At 36.3% G+C, this 13,918-nt stretch overlaps 1 protein-coding gene across 3 annotated transcripts in view; it reads left to right on the forward strand.

Annotated features, from left to right (window-relative positions):
• The window catches only part of LOC126808889 (uncharacterized), a 95,772-nt gene that overhangs the window by 74,405 nt on the left and 7,449 nt on the right, over positions 1-13,918 (forward strand). Inside the window, exon 1 of one of the 3 annotated variants that reach the window (XR_007674815.2) lies at positions 202-351. The exons of the other annotated variants lie outside the window; for them this stretch is intronic. The gene's annotated coding sequence lies outside the window, so the exon portion shown is untranslated. Of the gene's footprint in view, positions 1-201; positions 352-13,918 lie in introns of those variants that run through there. 3 annotated transcript variants of the gene reach the window in all.

The raw sequence follows: 13,918 nt of genomic DNA on the forward strand, positions 1-13,918 counted from the left end.
TTATTCATCATTCAGCCAATAGAAATTGACCGTCATGAACTATTTTTAGACAATCTCCAGGAATTCCTTGATGCCATGATTTCAGCCAATGAATATTCAGAATGAGTCTTTGGGATTTCCTGAATGGAATCCTTTAGCCAATGAGCAATCAGAAAATGTTACTAAATTAAGCCCAGGTGTAGGATTCCCTGTTTCTGATGTGTTTGAAGGACAGTTATAATAATTAGACTTAATCTAAGAGAAACTTTGGTTGGTGCCCCATCATCTACAGACAGAACTTCTCTTTGTTTTGCTGTAATTTTATTGATATTTTTTCTGAAATTGCGGGTCGGATTTTAATATAGTGAGGAGGTAGGTGCTCTGAATTTTATGAAATATTTTTATTGGGACAGAAAAGTTCTGATTTACCCCCATAAACAGGTAATCAGATGCTCCCTTCTCCAGAATCAGAAAACTTGTGCCACCATTTTGTTTTGTGGCAGCATGGTTCACCATGTAGATAAACTTGTTAATTTGATTGATTATTTTGAAATAATTTACTGTGAATTCATTCTGTGATTGACAAAATGCCTTCTACAATACATGTGACATATCATTAAGAACCGTTTTTGTTTTTTTTTGTGGGGGGGGGGGTGTATATAAGAAAAATGATTCAGTGCTAATTCTTGGTTATTATCAACAGATTATATTATTAGCTAAAGGTCTCAATTAACATTACATAAAAATTAGATATAGATATACCAATAGATATGTTCACACCATGAATATAGTTCCATTAAGAGTTCATTGAAGTTTGAAAGACATTATATTTGAGTAGCTCATACTGATACTGCGTCATGGAATTCTGTTAAAAAGATTTTTTATCATTATTATTCGTAATTGAAGATATTTTTTAAATATATATAGGCCGATATTTTTGGAAATTACAACATATATGGAAAAAAAGAGCAGTGATTTGTTAGTAAATCAAATATTGTATTTATTAAATAAATTACGTAAAATGAAATGAAATGGGTCTAATGTCCTACTGTTCTGCTCTGACTGTGGGCTAATGAAGATGAGCATATGCCATACAGTGTGCTAGGGGGAAAATTTTGCCCCAATTAATTTAAACAAAGCGTTGTCATAAGAAGAAAGATACGAGAGATTGGGTTAGAAGTTATGTAAATTAGATACTAAAGATATTTAAATCAAAATAGAACATGGTTCCTGGGTTAGTCAGTGAAATATTTGCTCGTAGTCGTGTTCAATGGAAAGTAGCCAATAAAACCATACGACTGTTGTTCATCATGGTTTATATCGGACGTTCTGTATGGTTCGTTATGTTGGTAAATAACAAGGTGGCGGTTATAGATAGATAAAACAAACAAACTTATAAACCATTACAGATTGTTTTAGAAACAGCCTTTGATATAGTAATAAGGCTTTGATAATATGTACATTAGTACTCCATGCAGCGAAGCAAACATCACACCGCATACAGTTAAAGTAGCTAATCTCTAACTCAATATCATCCAAAATCTTCAACATTGAAAACACGATTTATTTGTCAAATTAAATTAACATTCATGTTGTGATCTTACCGGAAAAAGATGGGCTTTTGATATCCAATATTTAAGACAAAATAAACATTTTACCATTGGTACATGAATCTTGTACCATAATGCGCTTCAGCCCCAGTTGTATCAAGAGACTCGAGGGACGAGACTAGACACATTGCGCCAAATCAAACGGCACATGTAGACTGGAATAACCAGACGCTAGAAATTTGCACTCGCTTGAGACTGCTGGCTTATTTCGCCGAACATAACTGATTTGAAATTGGAGTAAATACGGAAACCATTGAATGTAAATCAGTTTATATACATTCATACTACAGTATTATATGTGTTGCGACCTACTTTTGTCAATTTCTAGGTCCCAAATATTAGCGATTTAGCTCCTTTAAATATTTTAGAAAAAAAAAAGAATTAGCCGAGGTCAGCACCAGGATCGAACCCGAAACCTCCTAGTTAGTCAGCCAGCCCCTCCCTCAATGAGCCACCATGACACGTTAATCTGGAAGGTTAACATTTTATAGATGTTGGCTATTTAGGAACAATTAAAACTGCAACATGATAAATTTAATTGTGAAATTGTTTGTATTAATACAGACCCCACCTTAAAGGTTCAATACCACTCTTGTTGTAACTGAATAATATGTCCCAATCTTTATTCTGGTCAACAAATTGTACTATTTTACAATATTCCAATTAATTGGTGATATAAATTTCATCTTAACACACCTAATTTAAAAAATTGGAAAAATTCAACTAAATGATTTGAAAAGCCTGACGTAAAGCTTTTCAAATGTGACTTGGATTTAAAAATATTTTTGAACCCTCTGGACAAGTAAAATAGGATTTAATGGATAATTTACACAACAGGTAGGACACTAACACATCTAGTACTTAGAATAAGGCTATCTTTTATTTTCTGGAGCTGTCAAGCCAGCAAGAGTGTTATTGTCCCTTTAAAGAAACATTATACCTTTCACTAAAGAAGGGGGATTGGATGGCTGAATGGTTAGCGTGCGTGCGCTGTATCACAAAGTCTGTCATTGAGTCGACTCGCGTGGTTTCGAATCCCCGGTTGTACGTGACAAGGAGTAGGGTCGCCTGTCCAACCTCGTGGGTTTTCTCCGGGTCCTTCGGTTTCTTCCCACTGCTAAAGACCCCTATGCGCAAGCGAATTATTGAAATAAAATTAAACCATATGTTAGTCCCAAAATGACCTAGTTTGTGTCGAGTGGACGTTAAACCCCATTTCTCTCTCTCTCTTTCACTAATGAAATTAAACATTGTTATGGAAAAATATTGTATTCAAAATAACAAGACTCGCCTACATCATCGAGATAATACAAGGACATATCTAATTGAATATTATATATAGCTGCTAGAATGTTAAGTATTTGTTCCACTTCATGTCATGAAAGGCTATGATACTAGGAAAACCACTTCAAATATAATCAACTTTTAAATGAAATTTGATCCCCACAAATGCATATTTATAAGTTGATGATTACACCGCATCCTCTAAAATATCAAAAACTACATGTACTTTGAAAACCACTTTGAACATGTACATGTTAATCAAGTTGTAAAATGAAATTTGAATCCCACGAGTCGACAGGTTTGTTTTGCAAATTTTACCTGTAATATGATATATAATATGTCGCTGATTTCACTGTAATAATCCAATCATGAAAATTACATATTACCAAGGATCAACATTACATGCACAAAGCTAATAAATTATGCTGCACTTGGTGGGCCCCTTTTGTTATTTCTTTATGCTACTCTTCAGCTTACCTGTGAAGTTTACAAGGAAAGTGTGCTTAAAGAGAAAGAGAGAGAGAGAGAGAGAGAGAGAGAGAGAGAGAGAGGGAGGTTAATGTCCACTAGAAACAAACTAGGTCATTTCGGGACTAACATAATGGTTCAATTTTATTTCAATATTTCACTTGCGCGTAGGTGTCTTTAGCAGTGGGAGGAAACCCATGAGGTTGCACAGGCAATCCATACACCTTGTCATGTACAAGCGGTGAATCGAAACCAATCCAATGCGCACGCATTAACTATTTGGCCGTCTAACCCCCTATGTGCTTAGTAGTTTGGATTGCATGAAAACTGAGGTCCCCTCTTGTTTCACACTGGCGTGTACATAAAATAATCCTTGACAGTTGAAAATTGAAGAAGAGTCGCTGGGAAATACCACTGTCTGGGCAAAATTCTCCTACCTAGCGTTGCACTCAATATATTTGTCTCAAAATGACCGAAGTATTTTATTGAAGAGATATTAACAATGTTACTTCAGCTTCTCAACAATCACCCCATTTTGCTATAACTAGTGATGTGTGTTGTACATGAAGCAGGGTATGCTTTACCTTTCTAGAACACTGAACATCACTTCTCATTTGAACAGTTCACATAGCAAAAAAAATTAATTGATATTTTTGTATCTAAAAGGAATTTTGTCTTTAATATAAATCACTGCAACAAATGAATTAATTTTGTTTTCAAAACTTTTTATAAAATGAAGCTGAGCTCATGTTACTTTCTATTGAGAAGAATACACACATGTTGTGAATATATTTCAAGTATTTTACGATCAGACAGCGAGGTGAATATAACATGGAGGGGTGGCATATACTATAGCTATAAATAGCTGATTTATTTTTGTTTAAGAACAGATGAGTCAAGTTAGAAATAGAATCTGTTGGCAAAAATATTCACCTTAGAGATTCGATTTTATCCTTATTGTGTATATTATAATTATTAAATGCAACATAACTTGATGGTGATTTAAAGATACATTATGGGAGATTAGATAAAGAGCTGGCAGTTCTCACTATAATAATAGTTAAAAACTAGATAATGTAAAGGGGTGTAAAGGGAATTTGCTGAAAATTTCAGTCAAATTTATCCACTCTGAACCGAGAATTTAGCGATTGAATTTTCTGCCTAGCCTCGATCATCATTACTAAAGTCGGTAGGATTAAAAAACATAGACTCGATTATCCATTTCATGATTTGATCATGAATCAAAGTTGAGCAGCAAATCCAGTAAATATTGATAACATCGAGAGTTGATTATGATCTGGATAAGTTGATTAATTAATAACTTGGATAACATTTCAGGCCTAAAGAAATACCGGTAATAGACAGATTTAGCCCTTGCATAATGTATGTTTAATTTAAATGTATTTAGTTGAGAAAAGCCACAGTAACTCAGGGAGTAAGGTACTGGCTAACTAACTTATCCTTATTGTGTATAATTATAAAACGCAACAAAACTTGATGGTGATTTAATTTATAAAAAGTAATTACATGTGTGATAGAGAAATGGGGTTTAACCTCCACTCAACACAAGCAAGGTCATTCCGGGACTAACATGGTTCAATTTATTTCAATAATTCGCATTCATGTTTGGGGCTTTAGCAATGAGGGAAACCAGAAGACCCAGAGAGAAAATCCACAAGGTTAAATAGGCGACCATATTTCTTATAATGTACAAGCTTTAGGATCAAAACAACTTGCACCCCTTAGATTATTTAGCCACCCAACCCCCCATAATTACATGTACCTGGTATTTCTTAGTTAAATGGCTCATTAACAGTTCAGTTCAGCCCACATGTCGAAATGAAAACAAAATCAACCAGCATGTCGAGATGAAAACAAAATTATCAGCAACATTAACCTGCAAAAATAATTAGCAGTTATCAAATAAACAAATGAAAATTTTCATTTCAAATCAAAGAATGAATGCCCATTTAAAATAATAATTCTACTCCTAATTGAAGAAATAAAGTGAAATATAGAGTTTAATGCGGCTAATGACGACAGTTATACACCATGCTGTGTGTTATGTGGGGGATTTTGCCCAGACAGTGGTGTTTTCCACCTAGCCTTCATCAAATTCCAACTGTCATGGCATGGGTTCTTTTACATGGCCGCCAACATGTACCCAGGACTTTTGTTTCTGTCCCGTCCAAATGACTAGATACTGTCCTGCCCCACTGACAAGAGGAAGCCGGGCAGGAATATTTGTACACATCTTCAATAGAATGTTTGATCTCAGTTTAACTCCTTAAATATTATCAAGTTGTAAAACAACTAGGCACTCTTCCTTGTCAAGCCAGGGGGGGTGGATTGCTGAATAGTTTAAACATGCATGCTGTATCATAAAGTCTGTCATTGAGTCAACTGGCGTGGTTTCGATTCCCCGGTTGTATGTGACAAGGAGTAGGGTCCCCTGTCCAACCTTGTGGGTTTTCTCCAGGTCCTCCGGTTTCCTCCCACTGCTAAAGACCCCCTACGCACAAACGAATTATGGAAACAAAATTGAACCATATGTTAGTCCCTAAATGACCTAGTTTGTGTTGACTGAATGTTAAACCCTATTTCTCTCTCTCTCCTTGTCAAGCCCCTCTGTAATGCACCACTGACGAGGGTGGAGCCTGACTGGAATATGCGAGGCACTTTCTCAACCAACAGTAGTATTGAAGTCATGACCCCATAGTTAGACAGCACTTTACTCACTGTGTCTCCTGGATTTCTTTTTACTGTGTAAAGGTCTTGTGTGTGTTGTGGTGGCATCCCCGTCAGACCGAGGTGGCATCCTTACTGCGCTGCTATGGTGACAGAAAATGGTCTCAAGATCGCCATAAGCATGATAAGAACGTCGTGGAAACGCCAGATATTGTGCTGTGGTCTCCATGGTCGCCAATGCTCGCTGAGTCACATCGTTTGTTGTGAGCATTTTCAAAACAAACGCCAAGGTTTTGTGATCTGACCTGGAAAGCTGTGAGAACGTGACTTTTTTCAAGTTTGTAATTTTTTGGGAAATTTTCTCTCACATTGTGTTCATATTTGCCTACGACCGACTGCATTTTCTGGTCGTGGTAAAGTCGCAGCAGCACAGTAAGAACGCCACCCCTATCTGACAGGGGCATAAAGGATCCCGGATTACTATGTTCAAATGCAAATTTGGACACCATATATTGGAAAATAGACAAGGTGTGATCTGTACGTTTGTTGAATATATATCTAGTACTATAGGTTGATTCGTAGTATCTCTGTCTTTTTCTTAGAAATGACTGGTAAAGGTCTTATGTGTGCTTTTTGGTAAAGGTGCCAGGATTACTATGCTTGAATGGAAATTTGGCCGACATATACAGAAGGTCTTAGAAATAAATTGTAAAATTGGCCAGCATGTAGGATAGGTATAAGTGTTGTAAGAGTTTGAGTGTTTTTATTTCTGTAAAACTGATGAACTCTGCCAATAACAGGTAATAAATCATTCTACTAGTTAATATTATTAGAGAGATATATATCAATACATTCCAGAGTAAAACTTTTGTTTTTATTATTTCCACCAATATCTTGTCAATAAAGTAGGCCGTTAAACCACATTTCATTTCATGTCAATTATTTGAAAAGTGACAAATCGTAAGTTTAGTTTTTTTGTTGTTGTTTCTTTGAAGAAAATTAAGATTCTCAAATATATTGAACATTAGAAAGGAAATTTAAAAAAGCAAACTCTCGGAGTCTGATAATAACCCGAGGAGTCTGCTAATTAGAACCTAGTAAGTTGGGGAGATCTGGGACACCGATTATTAGAATAGAAAAGTTATAAATAGCTAATTATTGGGTTAAGTCTAAAGATTGCCTATACCCATTAGTTGTTTAGATGTAACTTTGTAGATAAATCGACAAGTACTGGTATATTAGAAAAGAAATGTTACATTTAGAAATATCAAAAGGACGCCCTTTAAACAGAATAATTGAATAAGAATGTTACTGTGTGTCTGGGTTTTTTTTTAGTGGGATTAGATCTAGTGAATGTGGTCATTGGTATTTACCTGCAATCTAATTTGTTTCTTGGCTCAACTTTATATCGGATGAGAGAATATGGATTTAGCATACTCTCCCAGATCTAGAACTTTATATTCAAACAAGCTCTCCCATTCCAAAGTAACTCTAAATATTTAGGGTAGATTTTTGAGCTAAATGACTGATAATTGAGAACATCTGGTAATCTGTGTTACTATATATCAATGACTTTATCTGTTTCTATGGAAATACCGTACAGGTCAAATAATCATCCTGATCTTCATCTATTAGGTTTAATTCATCTGTATTTAATGTTAGGATTTATCTCAGGTCATCAGAGTTCACATCCTCAATCTCAATCAAAGGCATTAAAGTTTCAATGAAATAAATAATAAATAAACTTAACATTTGAATCTCCATTGATGGCACTGATTCTTTTTTTAGATGAGGCCCTAAAGTTTGATAGAAATAAATAAAACACAAGTTAAGATGGAATTCCAATTAATGGCATTGATTCTTTGATCAAATATCCATGCAGGGGAGAGAAAAGGGGGGGGGGGGTATCGCGTGGTCTGATGCATGCACTTTTGATCATAATGTCAGTCATTGAGTCAAGTGGTGTTGTGACAAGGAGTAGGGTTGCCTGTCCAACCTCATGGGATTTCCCTGGGTCCACCCTATGTGCAAGCAAATTATTGAAATTAAATTGCACCATATGTTAGTCCCTAATGACCTCTCTCTCTCTCAATAACCCTTTCCTTCAGAGATGTTGGTTTGCTAACCTGGAGGTCCTTAGTTTGATCCTAGTGTTGACTGACAAAGTTCAGCAGGATTTTCCAGTATGGTTCCACCTGGTCAGTGGTGCAGGAAGGAGGACCTGGCAAGGGACAATTTGTGGTTGTTTGCTCGGGACGAAAAACTGAGGTCCGGTGTAACAAAACCCTTGACAGTTGGAATTTGATATGAGAGTAGGTTGTTGTGCCACTGTCAGGACACTTCATGGCATATGGCTATCTTCATTAGCCCAGATGGAGCATACAAGTAGTATGATCTATGTTGGGTTTGGCTCTCACACACTACATTGCGTAATTGGGTCTTTGGTTGCTGGAAAAAGTATATCACTTATGGTTTCTTAAGGTTTTTTTTACTCATTAGGAAAGATAAAGAGATGTTTCTGAAACTGTGTAATTGTCCAACCTCACGGCTTTTCTCTGGGTCCCTTGGTTTACTCCTACTGCTAATTACCGGTAAGACCTCTACACACAAGCAAATTATTGAAATAAAATGGCACTATATGTTAGTTCCGAAAGGACCTAGTTTGTGTTGTGTGTGTGATAAAACCTCTCTGTCTCTCTCTGATGTATATGACAGCCAGTGATTGTATGTATAAATGTGAAATATGTTAGACATGTGGTATGATCTATGGGGGGGTTGTGTGGTCAAGTGGTATGATCTATATGAATAATGTGAAGGTTATGGTTAAAATAGATCTGTATAGGTTATTACCACCTTCTAGAACAATATAATAATAACCATACATCATACTAGGGGTCACATCCATTGCTAATTTTATTATTCAACAGGTACCGGAATAGAATAATTTCATGTGTAGACTGTAGATGATTGGGTATGGAGGAAGAGTGGATGAATTGTCCAACTTGTATATCAGACATTACTCATTTTATTTATGCATCTCTAGGTTTAGTTGAATCTTATTGGTTTTTGTTTATGCCTAGTTTCCTCACACTGCTAAAGACACTAGCACGCACGCGAATACTTGTCCCAAAATTAGTTTGCACATGTTAAAACCCATTTCTCTCTCTTATCTCTCTTGTCACAAGATAGGTAGTTGAAGAAAGTTACATCATTATCCTTAAATAAAATATATATATAACCTGTTAAGTTGAATACAAGTAGATTGCATGTGTATACAGTATGTGTAATGTATGTGCGCAGCAGGTACCATGTGCGTTATTTATGATAAGAATGTATCGAGTATATACGTAAGGAAATAATTGAGATAAGTCCCAGGTTAGTCTGATGTCAGACAACATATTTATAATAACACATTGTTAGATTATATAACAGTATGTATATACTTCTTTGTAATGCTCAATAACTTTTTGGCTTCTAAAACCATCCCTATCAATTTTGCGACTCAGTGTTTGAGAGGGATGGTAGCATACTGTCAAGGGGTCGAATCATTTGTTGGCCAAGATTTTTCAAGCCCAATTTTCACATGTAATACTCAATAGGTTTTTGGCTTCTCAAACCATCACTATCAATTTAGAGCCATAGTAGTTGAGAAGTAGTACCTGGTTTTAAAATTAGTGTTGGCCATGATTTTTCAAACTCAGTTCTGACATACTCAAAAACCATTAAACCTTTAGCACTCATGTAAATATAAACTACCCCAGTCAAAAAAATCAAAGAAACATGATACAGTTTATACTGGACCACCCCATCCCATCAAATTATCTCTGAGTTTTAGATAGTTGTACAGGACTAGGAGAAGGATTTGTAAGGGTTATTTCCCCAGAATCAACTAGTTTTATTCACTAAAAATTATCAAATGACTTAGCCTTTGGGAGCGGGTGGAGTAGCCTAGTAGTGTAATATTGCACCTGAAGCTCTGTCTGACCTGTCAACTCTGGCTTGCGATCGTGAGTTTGATCTCTGTTGTAAGCATATATGACTTCTCAAAACCTTGTGTGGGTTTTCTCTGGGTAATCCAGTTCCTCCCACCACATAGACCCATGTGCAATGGGTTGAATATACTAAATAAAGGTGTTCTGTGATCATGGCCAGATTAAGGGGGGGGGGGGCTGACTGGACGGCAGTTAAGGACCCAGGCTTTAAAGAGGCCTCCAAATTATTTATAAAAAAAACCAAATTCTACCATAAATAAATATGTCATATGTTACAGTCAAGTTGAACATATCGACATAAAATTTCAAATTGCATCTGTGTGAGTGTGACGGACAATGACTAGAATATGCCCACTTTTCACTGTTCATGCAAGCTACCCATTCCATTCTCAACCAGGGGCCCCATACAGGCCTAATCCAACCCTATTTTTGATGTCACTCAGATTAAAAGCAGACTAAATTAACCAGTGAACCAAAACTCTCTGGAAACAGTAGGGGGTGTTGAATAGTACTAGTAGTAGATACTGTAGAATGTATGTCTATAAGTTACCATAGTAACTGATAAGTTTGGCAGGTGATGTTATGGTTTCAGTTTGTATCAGAAGGTTGTAAGAAATGGAGTTAGGTTTCACTCTGACTTCCAGTAAACAGACATGACACCAGTGTGATTTATAATCTTGAACATTCTCAATAGTTTCCAGAAATGAAATGAAATTGGGTTTAACGTGTGATTTTATATCTTGTACATTCTCATTAGTTTCCTGAAATGAAATAAAAATGGGTTTAATGTCCTACTGTTCTGCTTCGACAGGGTTAATGAAGACAAGCATATGCTCGTCATAAAGTGTGCTAGAAGGTGATTTTAGCCTGGACAGCGTTACTATACAGCCTACTCTTATATTGAATTCAATGTGTACACAGGACCTCAGTTTTTCGTCTCATCTGAAAGACTATAGTTCCTGGTCTGGGAAATCGAGACAAACTGGTTAATAAATGGGTGCATTTATGGAACATCTAGTGTCACATTTCAGCATGGATATTGTTTTTATGTGACTGATTGTTGTGATTATAGTTAATGAAATGTGTATTTTGAATGATGACTATGATTGATGTAAGAAGCCTTGACAGTTGGATTAAAAATGAAGAGTGGAGGAAATGCCACTGCCTGGCCAAAATTTCCCTTATTGCAACCCGCATGTCTTCATTAGTCCACTTGGTGCAGAAAAATACTAAATTAAACTTCATTTCCAACCATTTCATGTCAAACCTCTTGGGAGAAGGGGGTGGATGGCCGATTGGTTAGAGCATGCGCATTGTATCATAAGGTCTGTCATTGAGTCAACTGGCGTAATTTCGATTCCCCGGTTGTAGGTGACAATGAGTAGGGTCGCCTGTCCAACCTGTGGGTTTTCTCCAGGTCCTCCGGTTTCCTCCCACTGCTAAAGACCTGTATGTGCAAGTGAATTATTGAAATAAAATTGAACCATATGTTAGTCCCAAAATGACCTGGTTTGTGTCAAGTGGATGTTATCCCCATTTCTCTCTTGGGAGATTGGGTGGCCTAGTGGTTTAACAGGGGTGCATGAAATCACAAGATTCGTCATTGAGTGAAGTGGTGTGGTTTCGATTTCCCACTTGTACATGACAAGGAGTAGGGTCACCTGTCCAACCTCATGGGTTTTCTCCTTGTCCTCTGGTTTCCTCTCACTGTTAAAGACCTCTACGCGCAAGCGAATTAATGAAATAAAATTTAACCATATGTCAGTCCCAAAATGACCTGGTTTAGTGGACCTTAAACCACATCTCTCTCTCTCTCTCTCTCTCTCTCTCTCTCTCTCTCTCGTCATATGTTTTAGATTGAAATGTTAATTAAAGTACTAACTGATGCCATTTAAATTAAATGATAATTTAAATAAAATGTTTAACTATATAACCTGCATGTAATTTAATTACTTGGATGTTGGGTGCTTATGGTACCTAGGATATCATGTATGATAAATAAGACTGGATTATTGTAAAATACAACCTCGAGTAGGTCATTGATATGGAATTACTTAAATCAAATCATGAGTGCAGGTAACTGTAAGCCCCAATGGATTTGTTACATTAAGGCACCATGGTAGACATCAATGTTAAGGGTCATGGTAGATATCAACATTAAGGGTCATGGTAGACATCATTGTTAAGGTGCCATGGTAGACATTAATGTTAAGGTGTCATGGTAGACATCAACATTAAGGGGCTGTGGTAGACATCAACGTTAGTGGGCTGTGGTAGACATTAAAGGAGCTAAATCGCAAATATTTGGGACCTAGAAATTGACACAAATATTTGGGACCTAGAAATTGACACAAATGGTTTACAAAGCATATAATAATGTAATATGAATGTATATAAACTGTTTTACATTCAATTGTTTCCGTTTTTTTTCTAACTTCAAATCAGTTATGTTCGACGAAATAAGCCAGAAGTCTCAATCAAATGACGATCTCTAGCGTCTGGTTATTCCAGTCTAGATAGTATTTATTAGGCATACTCACCAGATAAGAGTATGGCGGACCGTTTGATGTGACTTGTGAAATATGTCTAGCCTCGTTCTTCAAGTCCCTCAGTAAAAATGGGCCTGAAACGCATTATGGTACACGAATGGTACACGATTCGTGTACCAATGGTAAAATGTTTATTTTGTCTTAAATATTGGATATCAGAAGCCCGTCTTTTCCCGATAAGACCACAACATCAATGTTGATTTAAATTGACAAATAATTCGTGTTTTCAATGTCGAAGACTTTGGATGATATTGACTTAGAGACTTAGCTACTTTAATGTTAAGGGACGGTGGTAGACATTAATGTTGAGGGACATCAATGTTAAGGGGGGGTGGAAGACATCAAGGGGAATGTCCCGGAAAATAAGATGAGCCTGTCGCCCCAACAAGTAAAGCAAATTATTGAAATTAAATTGTACTATGTGTTAGCCCCAAAAGGATATAATTGTGTCGAGTGGGCATGAAGCTCTCTCTTTATTCGGATTTTGTTTTACTCTCTCTCTCTCTCTCTCTCTCTCTCTCTGATTTTGTTTTAAACCCTGTGAGACCAAATGCTGTGTAGATTATAATCTAATGGTGTATACTTGATGTACCTGAGCCAGGTGTTAAGCATTAAACATCTATAATAAACTCCAGCCCTATCTATAAATAGATCACATGCATTCTTCTAGAATATACCATGAGTTGTTCATAGAGTATTTCTTACTCATCCGATATACTGCTAATATAAGGTGTATTTCTCAAAATGGTACGACACCCTTATCTAATTTAATTATATAATCTAGACACCATTTTGAACTAAGTGACAGTTGGAACCCAATAGTTTTCGATGATAAAGTAGGAACCCAATAGTTTTCGATAATTCTCAACTAATTTGTCAACAATTTATCAACAATGGTTTGAAACTAAACATTAAATACTGAAACCTCTGCTATAACAGCACAACTACATTATACCGGAGTTGTAGCTGGTAATGTGGATTCTAGCGCAGGTTTATTATTTATTGAATTTTATATGGAAAAGTAAATAATTCTGATTAGCATCTCAATATTTATTTACCTTTATTAATATGTGGTAGCCATACGTACGTCATGAACATTTCATATATTATGCTATATGCGGTAATCTTACTGGAGAGTAACCTAGACAGAAGACACCTGTAGTAAATTAATAATATAACATATACGTATATGCCAGTGACAGGTGCCTTGTGTCCAGGCTTGCTGGAGAGGTGTATTTAATGGAGGGTACCGGTAGTAGGATGTTAAACCCCATTTCATTTACAAAGAGGATTCCTACACACATGCTTCAGGAATTATCTTCATATATTAGTGGAATAGTGTTGAGGA

The sequence above is a fragment of the Patella vulgata genome, chromosome 1 (assembly GCF_932274485.2).
Source record: "Patella vulgata chromosome 1, xgPatVulg1.2, whole genome shotgun sequence".
In the NCBI taxonomy this organism is placed as follows: domain Eukaryota; kingdom Metazoa; phylum Mollusca; class Gastropoda; family Patellidae; genus Patella; species Patella vulgata.